Source organism: Haematobia irritans, chromosome 5, assembly GCF_050003625.1.
Source record: "Haematobia irritans isolate KBUSLIRL chromosome 5, ASM5000362v1, whole genome shotgun sequence".
NCBI classification, from domain to species: Eukaryota; Metazoa; Arthropoda; class Insecta; order Diptera; family Muscidae; genus Haematobia; species Haematobia irritans.
In genome coordinates this window covers 141631722-141647377 of record NC_134401.1, presented here as the reverse complement: position 1 = coordinate 141647377, position 15656 = coordinate 141631722, and the positions used below count along the sequence as shown (strand labels likewise).

Here is a 15656-nt window from a genome sequence, read left to right as displayed (position 1 = left end):
GTTCAACTCTTCAATCATCGGACCCATTGAACGCATGGTATGTAATTCTCCCTTAGTTAGCATTGAAGTTATTTGAAATTTATACCCACGTTTAGTTCACAAAATTTCTTAGACATATTTGAAATATTTCTAAAAAATTAAAAAAAAAAACATTAAAAAATCTGATTCAATCATGAAATTAATTGATCTAATTAAATTTTAATAGAACTTGTATTAACCACGAAAAAAAGCACACTCGTATAATTAATTAGAAATAAAAATAATTAATTTCTTCGGCAACTTCAATTCATTTTTTAATTGGTTCAATAAAAACTTTTATTGATTTGGGTCGCAAAACTCAATTAATTGTTCAATAGAAGCGATCAATTATTTATGGTATTATTATTTACTTATTCATAATTATTTGAATTGAATTTTCTTGTAATTTTATAGAAGTTTATACTTTGTAGATTATAATTATAGTAGATTTGAGTTAGCTATTTTTTCCCGAATAATTATACAATTAAATTCATATTAAATTTTTAGTTGGAAATATATTATTATTTAATTAAAATGGAAATTGGCATAATTTAATTTACAAAGTTTATTGTATTATTTTTTTTTATCTGATTATGTTTTAAACTTCAATATTTTTAATTGGAAATATTTTGGTTAAAATCTTTTCTATGTATGTTTTTATTTCGAAATAATTTTACATTTCATTAAAATTGTAATTGGGATAACTAATATTTTAATTAAAAAAATAAAAAATGTTCAATCATTTCCTTAACAGACTTTATTTTGTAATTTGTCTTTAAAGATAAACTGTATCAGTTACCTTTTTAATTGGGTACTTTTCAACTTAAATCAAATTTAATTGAAATATAATTGAAAATATTTTGCTGACCTTTTTTCGGTGTAAAATAAAATAATTATAATTTTCTCCAAATTTTCTTTAAGCTTTTTAGTTTTATTTATTATTAAAACAATATATTTGTTTACAATAAACATTTAAATGTTTTCTTAAACTAATTTTTTGCAAAAAAAAAAAATGAAAAAATAGAAAACAAATATAAAGCTTTTTGTTTCATTACGTTTATATTGAAAACTCAACCTCCAAGTTTTCAAAATATGTATCTCTTTTTGCATGCTAATAACTTCTTACCATCCTCGTATTTATTTATGAATGTTACAACAATACTTAGTAGCACCTCTAACCGTTAAACCCTTAAAAACTTTTAATGAACAAACGGGAAGCTATGGGAGCTGTACTGACACCACACCAAATACTAACATAAAATAGTTTCGAATGTCTGAGACATTGTTGAAACATAACATTGTGGCAGAGTGTTCAATGTCTGTCAAATAATTTAAACGAATACTAATTGATCTCAAATTTGAAGAAACTTTCAACAACATGTTTTGCCAACATGCGTAATGTAATCAAAAGTTTTAATTGAGCTACGGATATAACTAAATGGGAAATATTAGGTATGATTACAGTTTCAAGCTGTTAGATGCAGAATTTAGAAAGTGAATACTCCCCTCCTCTCATTCACATTTGCACATCACTGAAAGTAGAGACAACACTGCAGAAAAATGTTACCATATCCAAAAAGAAATTTCAGTATTTTTCATATACAAACCTATGTAGTCATATGATAATAATATTAATTGACATAAAATCACATCAATCTAATCCAGGTTGTCGCTTCCAATCCTGTACACTAATAAAATAATCACATCAAAATCGTGAGCAAATGCTTACATATGGTGGCAGAGAGGAAACATTTTTCAAAAAATTTATCATTTATCAGCAAAAACTATGTTCATGACGCCCTACACAGATAATATAACAACAAGTGTGCATCGTATATACGGTTTGATACTGTCGTGGGTGCGAAATGACAACCATTCATATATAATTTAAGTACTACTTTTTGTCAAGAACAATTCAAGGTCGGTTTTTAGGAATCTTCTTATTAAACTAATCGATTCGTTTTTTATATTTTTGAAAACCTATTAAAATGGACCAATTGAAGTGGAATATAAATGCTTGTGCAATGTAAACCCACCACGGTTGCCACAGTTGAATTATACCAAAAATGGTAGATTTTTTAATGTTTGGTATATTAGTAGAATTGTTGATGTTTTGATCGATTTTGCAAACGATTCATCTCCACCTAATAGGTAAAAACTTCAATTTTGACATAATTTTCTATCGAAATACAATTTTGACAACATTTTCTATAGAAAAAAAATTTTGACAAAATTTTCTACAGGAATAAAATTTTAACAAAATTCCCTATAGAAATCAAATTTTGGCAAAATTTTCTATAGTAATACAATTTTGACAAAATTTTCTTTAGAAATAAAATTTTGACAACATATTCTATAGAAATAAAATTTTAACAAAATTTTCTATAGAAAAAAAATTTTGACAAAATTTTCTACAGAAATAAAATTTTGACAAAATTTTCTATAGAAATAAAATTTGGACAAAATTTCCTATAGAAATAAAATGTTGACAAAAATTTCTATAGAAATGAAATATTAACAAAATTTTCTATAGAAATAAAATCTTAACAAAAATTTCTATAGAAATAAAATATTAACAAAATTTTCTATAGAAATAAAATTTTAACACAATTTTCTATAGAAATAAAATTTTGACAAAATTTTGTATAGAAATAAAATAGTGACAAAATTTTCTATAGAAACAAAATTTTGACAAAATTTTCTATAGAAATAAAATTTTGACAAAATTTTCTATAGAAATAAAATATTGAGAAAATTTTTTAGAAATAAAATATTGACAAGATTTTTTATAGAACTAAAATTTTAACAAAATTTTCTATAGAAATAAAATATTGACAAAATGTTCTATAGAAACAAAATTTTGACAACATTTTCTATAGAAATAAAATTTTAACAAAATTTTCTATAGAAATAAAATTTTGACACAATTTTCTATAGAAATAAAATATTGACGAAATTTTCTATAGAAACAAAATTTTCTATAGAAATAAAATTTTAACAAAATTTTCTATAGAAATAAAATCTTAACAAAAATTTCTATAGAAATAAAATTTTAACAAAATTTTCTATAGAAATAAAATGTTGACAAAATTTTCTATAGAAATAAAATTTTAACAAAATTTTTTATACAAATAAAATATTGACAAAATTTTCTATAGAAATAAAATTTTGACAAAATATTCTATAGAAATAAAATATTGACAAAATTTCCTATAGAAATAAAATTTTAACAAAATTTTCTATAGAAATAAAATATTGACAAAATTTTCTATAGAAATAACATTTTGACAAAATATTCTATAGAAATAAAATTTTGACAACATTTTCTATAGAAATAAAATTTTGACAAAATTTTCTATAGAAATAAAATATTGAGAAAATTTTTTAGAAATAAAATATTGACAAAATTTTTTATAGAACTAAAATTTTAACAAAATTTTCTATAGAAATAAAATATTGACAAAATTTTCTATAGAAATAAAATTTTAACAAAATTTTCTATAGAAATAAAATCTTAACAAAAATTTCTATAGAAATAAAATTTTAACAAAATTTTCTATAGAAATAAAATGTTGACAAAATTTTCTATAGAAATAAAATTTTAACAAAATTTTTTATACAAATAAAATATTGACAAAATTTTCTATAGAAATAAAATTTTGACAAAATTTTCTATAGAATTAAAATATTGACAAAATTTTCTAAGAAATCAAACACTGCAAAATAATATTTTTTATTTGGTAAAATTTTCTTCAAATTTTGATAGATTATTTTTGGATCGAGTGGCAACCGTGAAACCAACCCACCAGAGTTTTAAGTAAATAAAGCAATCAATCACGAAATTATTTCAATTAATTTTTAATTTTTGGCTGAGGTTTCGTATGCTTTCGAAATCTTAAGAAAATTTTATAGAATATATGAAAAATTACATTAATTATTACATTAAAATTTGCATTTTGTACATGGTTTGTGTTGTTAGTTTAAAAGAAACAACCCGCTTTGGTTTCTCCTCACCAAAGTGATTTGTTTTTATACCCTCCATCATAGGATGGGGGTATATTAACTTTGTCATTCCGTTTGTAACACATCGAAATATTGCTCTAAGACCCCATAAAGTATATATATCTGGGTCGTGGTGAAATTCTGAGTCGATCTAAGCATGTCCGTCCGTCCGTCCGTCTGTTGAAATCACGCTAACTTCCGAACGAAACAAGCTATCGACTTGAAACTTGGCGCAAGTAGTTGCTATCGATGTAGTTCGGATGGTATTGAAAATGGGCCATATCGGTCCACTTTTACGTATAGCCCCCATATAAAGGACCCTCAGATTTGGCTTGTGGAGCCTCTAACAGAAGCATATTTCATCCGATCCGGCTGAAATTTGGTACATGGTGTTGGTATATGGTCTCTAACAACCATGCAAAAATTGGTCCACATCGGTCCATAATTATATATAGCCCCCATATAAACCGATCCCCAGATTTGGCTTGCGGAGCCTAACAGAGAAGCAAATTGCATCCGATCCGGCTGAAATTTGGTACATGGTGTTGGTATATGGTCTCTAACAACCATGCAAAAATTGGTCCATATTGGTCCTTAATTATATATAGCCCCCATATAAACCGATCCCCAGATTTGGTTTGTGGAGCCTCTAAGAGAAGCATATTTCATCCGATCCGGCTGAAATTTGGTACATGGTGTTGGTGTATGGTCTCTAACAATCATGCAAAAATTGGTCCACATCGGTATATAATTATATATAACCCCCATATAAACCGATCCCCAGATTTGGCTTGCGGAGCCTCAAAGAGAAGCAAATTTCATCCGATCCGGCTGAAATTTGGTACATGATGTTAGTATATGGTCTCTAACAACCATGCAAAAAGTGGTCCACATCGCTTCATAATTATATATAGCCCCCATATAAACCGATCCCCAGATTTGGCTTGCGAAGTCTCCAAGAGAAGCAAATTTCATCCGATCCGGTTCAAATTAGGAACGTGGTGTTAGTATATGGTCGCTAACAACTATACCAAAATTGGTCCATATTGGTTCATAATCATGGTTGCCACTAGAGCCAAAAATAATCTACCAAAATTTTATTTCTATAGAAAATTTTGTCAAAATGTTATTTTTATAGAAAATTTTGTCAAAATTTTATTTCTAGAGAAAATTTTGTTAAAATTTTATTCGGTTCATAATAAAATTTTCATCATTTTCAAAATTTTATTTCCATAGAAAATTTTTTCAAATTTTATTCGGTTCATAATCATGGTTGCCACTCGAGCCACAAATAATCTACCAAGATTTTATTTCTATAGAAAATTTTGTCAAAAGTTTATTTCTATAGAAAATTTTGTTAAAATTTTATTTCTGTAGAAATTTTTGTCAAAATTTTATGTCTACTTTGTCAAACTGAATTATATACGTATTGGATCGATCTTTTTTGATTTAATATATACCACGTATGGACTTACATACAATTTAGAAGATGGTGTTAAGAGGTTTTAAGATACCTTGCCATCGGCAAGCGTTACCGCAACTTAAGTAATTCGATTGTGGATGGCAGTGTTTAGAAGAAGTTCCTACGCAATCCATGATGGAGGGTACATAAGCTTCGGCCTGGCCGAACTTACGGCCGTATATACTTGTTTTGTTTTTAATTAAGTTTCTTTAAATCTGCTTGTGTATGCGCAAAAACCTGGCCTATAAATATAATTACTTGACTGTATGCGTTGGTGGTTATAGCAATAATGGAGTTGATGACAATAAGACCTACACGATCCCACAGGACCGCTACGGAACTAGTACCTGGTGTGTATGGACCAGTCCCAGTTCTAAACGTATGGAAGGGACCGGTCATTTTAAAAAATGGGTTGGTCATTGACGGAATAAATTTATTCTTTCGGGCATGACTTGGACTTATTCCAAAGGACAAGTCCAGTGTCAATTTAGTAGGATCATCCCATAGACAGGTCCTCAGTCTACCAGTCTGGGACAAACTCTTAGGAATCTGTTTTGAGAATCCGAATCGCAACATAAAGAAAAAAAATTGTAATAGATCTTTCTGATAATTGTATTTCAGCAAAATTTTCAATAAAACTGTAATATGAAAGGTTTTATATAATGGTTTTCATATTGCGTAGAAGAGTCAAAGATTTTATGTCCTTAAATTTTTTTTATGTCCTTTGAATTTGGCTTAGCATAGAAGACGTTTTCCTCTGGTTTTTTCCTTGCCCAATAGTCAAATAATTCGATTTTGATTTCGATTTTGTTTGACTAAGGTCAACTTGGCTTTAATAATTTAAGAAAAATCTTCAAAATTAATGCAATCTATTCACAAACAGCATGATAGCACATTAAAATTTATTTCCTACAATCAAGTACGCAACACTCAAAACTACTAGAAGATTATGTCTCAAATGTATCTTTACTTGAAATCATTAGCTCGGAATCTATACCAAAGTCATACGTGTAAAGACAAAACCGTTGGAACCGAGTATGGTTTTTTTCAGTGTACATTCCTTATTGTTTACATAGGTAAGATATATTTAATTGTTCTCACATCATATTGAAAACGTCAACGATTATCACAAAAGGTCTATACTTTTCTTCAAAACAAAATTCCTTACAGCAATAAGCAATGGTAATCGATGGTTATTTGTTTAAAACATCGGTGGGGGAAAATTACCTGTTTGTGTGTAACATAAATCAAATTAAAAAAATAAACAAACATTGGTTATATTTCATGTCCTACGCTTTTCTAAGAATAAGTTGCATTTATTTCAAAATTTTTTTTCTCCCTCGAAATATTTAACTTATAACATACAAACTTTCCAGACTTTTTCGAAGCAAAATATTGTGTATGCATATGTTTTAAAAGAAGCCATAAAATATTGCGTAGAATTTTTGTATTTAAAGTAGAAGAAAGCGTTTTCGTTCAGATTCTAGTTAGTTTAAGGACAAGCAGTTATGTGGGAAATTTGGTCATATAATAAATAAGACTAAAAAGTTAACCCTCATACACTTAAAAAAGGTTTACTTGGATACAAAGATTTTAAGCCCAAAAAGTTTCTTTAAACCAAAGACAGTTTTTAAGGAGTTATAGAGCTTTGAACCGACACTCTATAAATTTAATATTAAAATACAGATCTCATTCATAGAATTTTCATTCTCTTTTTCCTAAATAATTTTTCCTAAAAAAATATTTTTGAATATTTTAAAAAATTTTTAGATGTTAACTATTTTTAGCTAGTATCCGAAAAGGATGTTTTGTTCCATACATAAAATGAATAATTGGATAAATGTCAGTTTAATGTCGAGATTATAACAGATACTTAAAAGTAAAATATATCAATACAAAAAAAAAACAAGTATATACGGCCGTAAGTTCGGCCAGGCCGAATCTTATGTACCCTCCGACATGGATTGCGTAGAAACTTCTACGAAAGACTGCACTGAAAAAATATTGTCGTGAGGTCAAAGATTTCATGTCTTTAAAATACGAATACAAATTTTGCTTAGCATTGAAGACGCATTTCTCCAAAAGAAAGTTATTTTCCTTGTCCAAAAGTCGATAAACTTTTCAATGAAGTCGTATTGTCCATATAATTAAGTGATTTGACTTAAAAATGGGTATCTTAAAATGAAAGAAAAATATTTATAGGCTAAGGTCAACTTGACTTTAATAATTCAGAAAAATTCTTTAAATTTAATGAAATTGTCTTTAAATTTGTTGTGTTTTTGCATCTTGACTACAAAGCAAAAAATCGTTCAAATATAGGACATGTTTTTCAAAACTTTATTTTAAAGAAGTTTTTTACTTCAAACATAGCATAATTTCTACTGGAAGTCGAGTCCTAATTTGGAAAATAAAGTTGCCGTTAACTCGTTTTTAAAAGACTTTGATAGCATATGAAGAAAAAAAGCTGAGAAAGCGAAAAATTAAAATTTGCTTCCTAGAAGCAAGTACACAAACCCTAAATTTAAAAGAGAATTGTGTCTTAAAAGTATCCTTACTTGTATTCTCCTCTTCTTTGGCTCGGAATCAATACCAAATTTTTTAAAGTAAAGACAAAATCTTTGGAACCGAGTATGCTTTTTTTTTCAGTGTGTCATCCACAATCGAATTACTTGGGTTGTGGTATCTTAAAACTTCTTAACATCGTTTTCTAAATTGTGAGTTAGTCCAAACGTAATATATATTAGACAAAAAGGTATGTATAGGTAAGTCTACAAATAATTAAAAATCCGCATGGACTTTTGCACGGTACGTAGAGAGTCAGAATTGAAATATGGGGTTCGCTTATATGGGGGCTATATATGGACCAATTTTTGTGTGATTGGGGATCGATTTACCTGAGGGCTATATATAACTTTAGACCGATATGGACCTAGTTAGACAAGGTTGTTAACGTCCATATACGTCCATACACAATGTACCAAATTTCACCTGACTCGGATGAAATTTGCTCCTCCAAGAGGCTTCAAAACCAAATCATGAGATCGGTTTATATGGGGGCTATATATGATTATGGACTGATATGGACCACTTTCTGCATGGTTGTTAAATATCATATACCACCACCACGTACCAAATTTCAACCAGATCGGATGAATTTTGCTTCTCAGAAAGGCACCCGGGGTCAAATCTGGGGATCGGTTTATATGGGGGCTATATATAGTTATGGGCCGATTTCGACCAATTTGTGCATGGGTGTTTGAGGCCATATATTAACACCACGTACCAAATTTTAATTGAATCAGATGAATTTTGGTCTTCCAAGAGGCTCCGGAGGTCAAATCTGGTGATCGGTTCATATATGTGGGCTATATATAATTATGGACCGATGTGGTCATTAGAGACCATATATTTACACCATGTACCAAATTTCAGCCGGATCGGATGAAATTTGCTTCTCTTAGAGGCTCCGCAAGCCAAATCGGGGGATGGGTTTATATGGGGGCTATATATAATTATGGACCGATGTGTACCACTTTTTGCATTGTTGTTAGAGACTATATACTAACACCATGTACCAAATTTCAGCGGGATCGGATGAAATTTGCTTCTCTTTGAGGCTCCGCAAGCCAAATCTGGGAATCGGTTTATATAGGGGCTATATCTGATTATGGACCGACGTGGACCAATTTTTGCATGGTTGTTAGAGACCATATACTAACAGCATGTACGAAATTTTAGCCTGATCGGATGAAATTGGCTTCTCTTAGAGGCTCCGCAAGCCAAATCGTTGTTAGAGACCATATACTTACACCACGTACCAAATTTCAGCCAGATCGGATGAAATTTGCTTCTCTTAGAGTGTCCGCAAGCCAAATCGGGGAATCGGTTTATATAAAATTTTATTTCTATAGAAAATTTTTGTAAAATTTTATTTCTGTAGGAAGGTTTGTCAAAATTTTATTTCTATAGAAAATTTTGTCCATTTTTTTTTTGTATAGAAATTTTTGTCAAAAATTAACATTCTTACTACTCATGCAAAATGTGGTCAAAATTGGTTCAGATTTATATAAATTGTGCCAACCTATAGACTCAGGTCGAAATTTCTCTCCGATTTACTTGACAATTGGCTCAGAGAGAATAAGTAAAATTTGTGATATGTGTGATAAATTGGCTCAAATTTAGACAAAGCCCCATACATAATATACAAAGGCTTTAGATTTAAATATTTCCTCCCCTGGACATTAGCCTATAAAATTTTTAACTCTAGAGATTTTGTTCAAATCGATTCAGATATATATATTTGCATTGTTTTTCCCCAAATATAAAAAGCTACCCTCGTATGTATAAAAGATCGTAAGGATTCGGATAGAGTACACTTGAGATTTTCCTACCAAACAATACAAAACATTTATATTGGCTCTTTTGTGGATTTCTGGCGATATCAATAACAATTAACCAAAATATTTGCAAGACCTTGGAAGTTAAGTAACCTTGGATACGTAATACCATGGCAAACGCTAATAAATTTTATGAAATGTCCACCTGGGGGTCCAGTGAGCAAATAAATTGAAAAAGGAAAAAATCCGTTTTGTTTTGATCTTTTTTGCATTTCCTTTTTTGTTATTCATAAAAGTCTTTACAACAGAAAGATAAATATTAAAATTATTAATAAAGAAAGTTGCGATAGTGGTCATTATGAGCAACGGCAAAAGTTGAATTCAAAGTTGGCCATTTGTACTTGAAGTATTCTCCATCTATGGAGGTCGTTTAAAAAAGAATAAATTCTTATGAACATAATAATGACATTAATGATATTTTAATAAAGCAGAGAACTTCCGTTATTATTGTTGCTATGTTGGATGGAACAAAGCTGTCATTTTCTCGAGCGACTTAAAGTTCTTGGGGTCATAATAAGTTTTCTAAAGAGAATTTTAATAATAGCAGCAGTAATTACTACCAGCTAAAATTTCGAAGAAATAAATTCAAGCTTTCGAAAACTTCCACCAACCTAGTACAGGCAGGATAGCTGAATAGAACGTGACTATGCTTACTCTGGTATATCTATATTATTGCGAGCGTAAATTACTAATATGGGATTTATAACAGATGCAGTCAACCAATTGACTTTTAAAGAACAAGAATTATTGTAAGAGGAATGTGACTTAGTTACCATGGTGCAATGGTTAGCATATCCGCCTGCATCATATAAAGGATAGTGAGTAGTAAAGCAGACACTGGTTAATCGGTTAAAAACCGAGCTCGAATAGTGAAAAGAAGTGAGTTATACGTTGTACTGATGACTTAGCCCGATATTCGCGTTTAGTAAACGAGTATTTTCAGTGTGGAGTTTCAAAATTTCTCTTGCGAAGAAAGCATCTAAACTTTTAACGGTTGACGTTATTACACAGTGAACAAGTAAGTTATGTAGAAAGTCGGGCGGGGCCGAATATATCATACCCTAAACCACCCTTACTGAATTAGTACACTCAAAAAAAAAGTTTACTCGGATCCAAAGATTTTGACCTTCCCTTAAGGATTTTGGTATTGATTCCGAGCCAAAGATGCGGCTTCTTTAAAATAAAAACATTTTTTACGGACCTTCCTGGCTTTAAATCCTTGGCTTTGAAGCGTTTTTATTAAAAATGCAATATGTCAGTTGAGTTAAAGACGATTTCTTTAAATTAAAAATGTTTTTCTTTACTTTAAGGAAAATTTGCCTTACTTCAAAAATATACAACTTCAGCAGGGAGATGCAAAATTTCAAGATTTGTGTCCTAAATTTAATGAAAAAAATTTTGAGCAAGGATTCTAAACTTTCTTTTAATTAAAATGTCATTGTTTTAAAGAATTTTGTCCTTAGCATTGAGTACATTTTTAAATTAAATTTTAAGTTGAATAATCTTCCATATTAGGTCAATATTTTTTTCCGTGTAATCATAAGCATTTGTGGGGCAACATTGATATAGGTCTGGGAGATAAACCGCAGTTGCATATATAAGAAAATTAAGGGGTACATGTTTATGGGTGCTTTGTCTCAATCTGACTATAGGTCATGGTCAGTGTTGCCAGGGAAAATGTTCGGTTTACCCTACAAGGACAAAAGAAGTTCCCTACTTTCCCATACATTCCCAAACAATTTTCCCTACAATATTTTTCGGTTCTAAGTACCCCAGCAAAAAAAGCGTCGCCAAAAAAGTAATGAAAATGTTCTTTTTGGATCCGGAAGTGGTGCAAAATTTACGCAGAAGTGATGAATTTAACATGGGCTTGTCATAGGACGGAAGTCCTCCATTTCAACAGCCGTTGCACTGAATTTGCATCACTTCTTAAGGTGTGATCCGAATTCAATGTTTTGGATGTAAATTAGAAAATTCTGTGATATTCTGTCAAATACATAATTTTTATAGTTTTTTATAATTTTTAATGGATTCTAACGTTTGTCGGAAACGTTTGAAGTCAAATATTTTCAAATATGCACAATTTTTTCAGATTGGATTTAGCATTTTTTTGACAAAATTTAAATGATTTGTACCATTTTATGAATTCTTAAACTGTTTTTAACCGTTTTGAAAGAAAAAAAGTTAAAATTACCCATCAAAAATATGAAAAAACATGTTATAAAAAATTGAATTAAAACAACTTCCTGTGTAGTTAAAATAAAGAACATCATTGGGAGTGCATCTCCTGGAAGTGCTTTTAAAGTTGTGCCTTTGGAAGAACTTCCAAATTTTTTTGCTGGGTACTTTATTATCATAAAACATGAAAATGCAACGTATATAACCTAGAAAATAAATTTGTATCACCACCACGGTTGCCACAGTTGGTAGAATTCTAACAAAAATAGTATTTTTTTGTTAATTCTCTATAGAAATAAAATTTTGGAAAAAGTTTCTATAAACAAATTTCTATAGAAATATTTGTTTGGTAGATTTGTGGTAATCTTCAGATTTTGTTAGATTTTTTTGGCACGAGTGGTAACTGTTGTTACCACACATTGTTAAAGATCAAGCCTTGACGGCTTCTAATTTCCTCCTCTAGAGCCACTAAAATGTAAAAATGATTACAAATTGTGTTGAGTGAAAATGTCCCTACATTGTGGCCCTACGTCCCTACAATACGCTAAATATTAGAAAAAACCTACAGATAGGGAATTTCCCCTACTTCTAGCAACACTGGCTGTAGTTGATATTGCACCTACGGAGTTAGTATACCACTAATATTGAGCCCATTATTAAAAAAAAGAAAATAGCTCAATTAGTGTGGGTACTAAATCCAAATTTGTAAAAATCGAGCAATATTCTTATGTAAGAGCTACAAGTACGTATAAGTACATCAAAATTTGACATTTGAGTAACATTAGTTAATAAATAAAGTATTATGGCCAAATTTGGGAAAATTGAGCGATGCATCGATTTTCGATGCATATGGAAGCTATATGTAAATCTGAACCAATTTGCATAATATTTAGCGGGTTTGATTAATACCACAAAAGGTTACCTTGTGCAAAATTTGAGTAAGATCAATTAAGAAATGAGGCCTCTATGGTCAAACATAAGGTTATTAGGGGCAAATTTTTCAAAATCGGGCGATACATGTATGGGAGCTATATCTCAATCTGAACCGATTTCGATGAAATTTTGCACATACCGTTAGTACTATAGAGGACTGGATCTAGCCAAATTTGAATAAGATCGGTTAATAAATAAGGTTTCTATGGCAAATTTTGGGAAAATCGGGCTATACATATATATGGGAGCTATATCTCAATGTGAACCGATTTCGATGAAATTTTGCACATACAGTTAGTGCTATAGAAGATTACATTTGGCCAACTTTGAGTACTATCGATTGATAAATAAGGGTTTTTTAGCCAAATTTAGATAAATCGGGCGGTACACATATATGGGAACTATATCTCAATCTGAACGATTTTGGTATTGATTCCGACCCACAAAGAAGCGGAGAGTTCAAGTATGGATACTATAAAAGTGCAATTCACTCTTAAATTTAAGTTTTGCACACTTGATTCTTTGAAACAAATATCCTCTAAAAACGTGTTAGCGTAAACTTCAATTTCAACATTCAAAGTCGACTTCAAGTAGAAATTATATTACGAACAAAATATTTTTTCTGATTCAATCACGAAATTAATTGATCCAATTATTTTTTCAATTGAAATGTCTTCAATCACAGAAATGATAGTATCAATTAAAAATTTTTAAGGTCACATAAAATATTAATTGATCCAATTAAAAAATTAATTGATACTATTAATTTTCGTGATTGATTTTTGTTTCATTTAAAAAAGCTGTTGAATCAATTCAACTTTTAAGTGAATATTTTTTTTAAACTCAATTAAACTTTTAGTTGGAAAAATTTTCATAAAATTTTTTTATGTGTATGATTGAAGTAAAAATCGTCTTGAAAAACATTCCCTATTTCTAAACGATTTTTTGCTTTGGCGTCAATATGCAAAAAGCCTATAAATTTAATTTAACTACCCAGCAAAAACAGTCTCGCCAAAAAAGTAATGAAAATGTTCTTTTTCGATCTGGAAGTGGTGCAAAATTGACGGAGAAGTGATGAATTTAACATGGACTTGTCATAGGACGGAAGTCCTCCATTTCAACAGCCGTTGCACTGAATTTCCATCACTTCTTTAGGTGAGATCCTAATTCAATGTTTTGCGTGTAAATTAAAAAATTCTGTGATATTTTGTCAAATAAATTTTTACAATTTTTATTGGATTATAACGCTTGTCAAAACGTTTGACCTCAGATATTTTCAAAAATTCACAATTTTTTCAGATTGGATTTAGCATTTTTTTTTACAAAATTTAAATGATTTGTTCCATTTTATGAATTCTTACTCTGTTTTTAACCTATTTGAAATAAAATAAGTTAAAATTACCCATTAAAAGTATGAAAAAACCAAGATATAAAAAATTGAATTAAAACAACTTCCTGGGTAGTTAAAATAAAGAACATCATTTTTTGTTGGGTAATTAACTACAAAAATCTTACAGATTGAATTCCTCTGAAGAAGAAATTCAGTTAAATTGATTTAATTAATTTAGAAAAAAAATTCACAATATTTAAATATAAAGTGACTTTAGTCAAATAACATCTTATTTCAGTTTTGAAGTCGAAAACTTAATTATAAGGACAAAACGACTTTATTGAAATGTTTATCATTTTTAGACAAGGAAAAATTTTTATATCAGAGAAATGCGTCTTCTATAATAAACCAAAAACGCATTCGTATTTTAAGGTCACGAAATCATTGGTCGCATGGAAATATTTTTTCAGTGTACCTACGTGGTTAATCCAAAAATTGATTTTTATTTTTTTCATAAAAATATGAATAATCGAAAGAACAAAAGAAATTAATTTTTTTTCCAACACTTACCTGTGTGCAATTCTATGTAATCCTTTTAAAAAATGATTCAATTAAAAGGCCATTCGTTCACATACACTTGTCACAAACATTATTTGATAAACGGCCTTTATTGACAGGCACTTTTAAGAAAATTGATAAAAATCGACAATGATTTATTCATGAAAATTCATTAAGAGCTGTTTCCCACAAACCACAAATCTCACACACACGAGCGCACAATCACATAAAGGCACTGAACCTTCTTTGTTTATAGTCACGCATCACGAACGAGAATTTTAACTTGTAGAGTACTTCAATTTTCCTTTACTTAACGCACGTACACAATAAACACAACGGAAACGGAAGTGGAGATACGAAATCAAGCCTTTGTTTAACAATGCTGCCCAACTTGTTTTCATAGGCGAGAATATTAGTGGGGTGAGTGAATGGGGGATGGACAAAACTTTTTGTTTCGCGTACAATAGCCTTAAAAAGGTAAAGACAATTTTTACGATAGATTATAACCGTTAATTGTTCGTTACACACGATACTGTTATAGCGGTTTTCCTTTAGAATTTCGTACACATTTCACGAAAGTCAAAACACGTTTGAAACTCAAACTGTGAAAGTTCTGCAATTTATACAATTCCATAACAAGGCTAACAAACGCATAAAACTGTTCCCAAATTTTCTCTCATATCAGCTCTCTTTCTCTCTCTCGCCTTTTTGCTTTTTATTCCAAATAAATCTCTTTGTTTTGTGGATATTACTCTCTCCTCTGAGAGAGCCTATAGAG

General features: G+C 29.8%; 1 protein-coding gene across 1 annotated transcript in view; it reads right to left on the bottom strand.

Moving 5' to 3' along the window:
* Positions 1 to 15434, bottom strand: part of LOC142239256 (ras-related protein Rap-2b-like) — a 28430-nt gene extending 12996 nt beyond the window's left edge. The window contains exon 1 of the mRNA XM_075311036.1: positions 14891 to 15434. The gene's annotated coding sequence lies outside the window, so the exon portion shown is untranslated. The remainder of the gene's footprint in view (positions 1 to 14890) is intronic.
* Between the last annotated feature and the right edge of the window lie 222 nt (positions 15435 to 15656).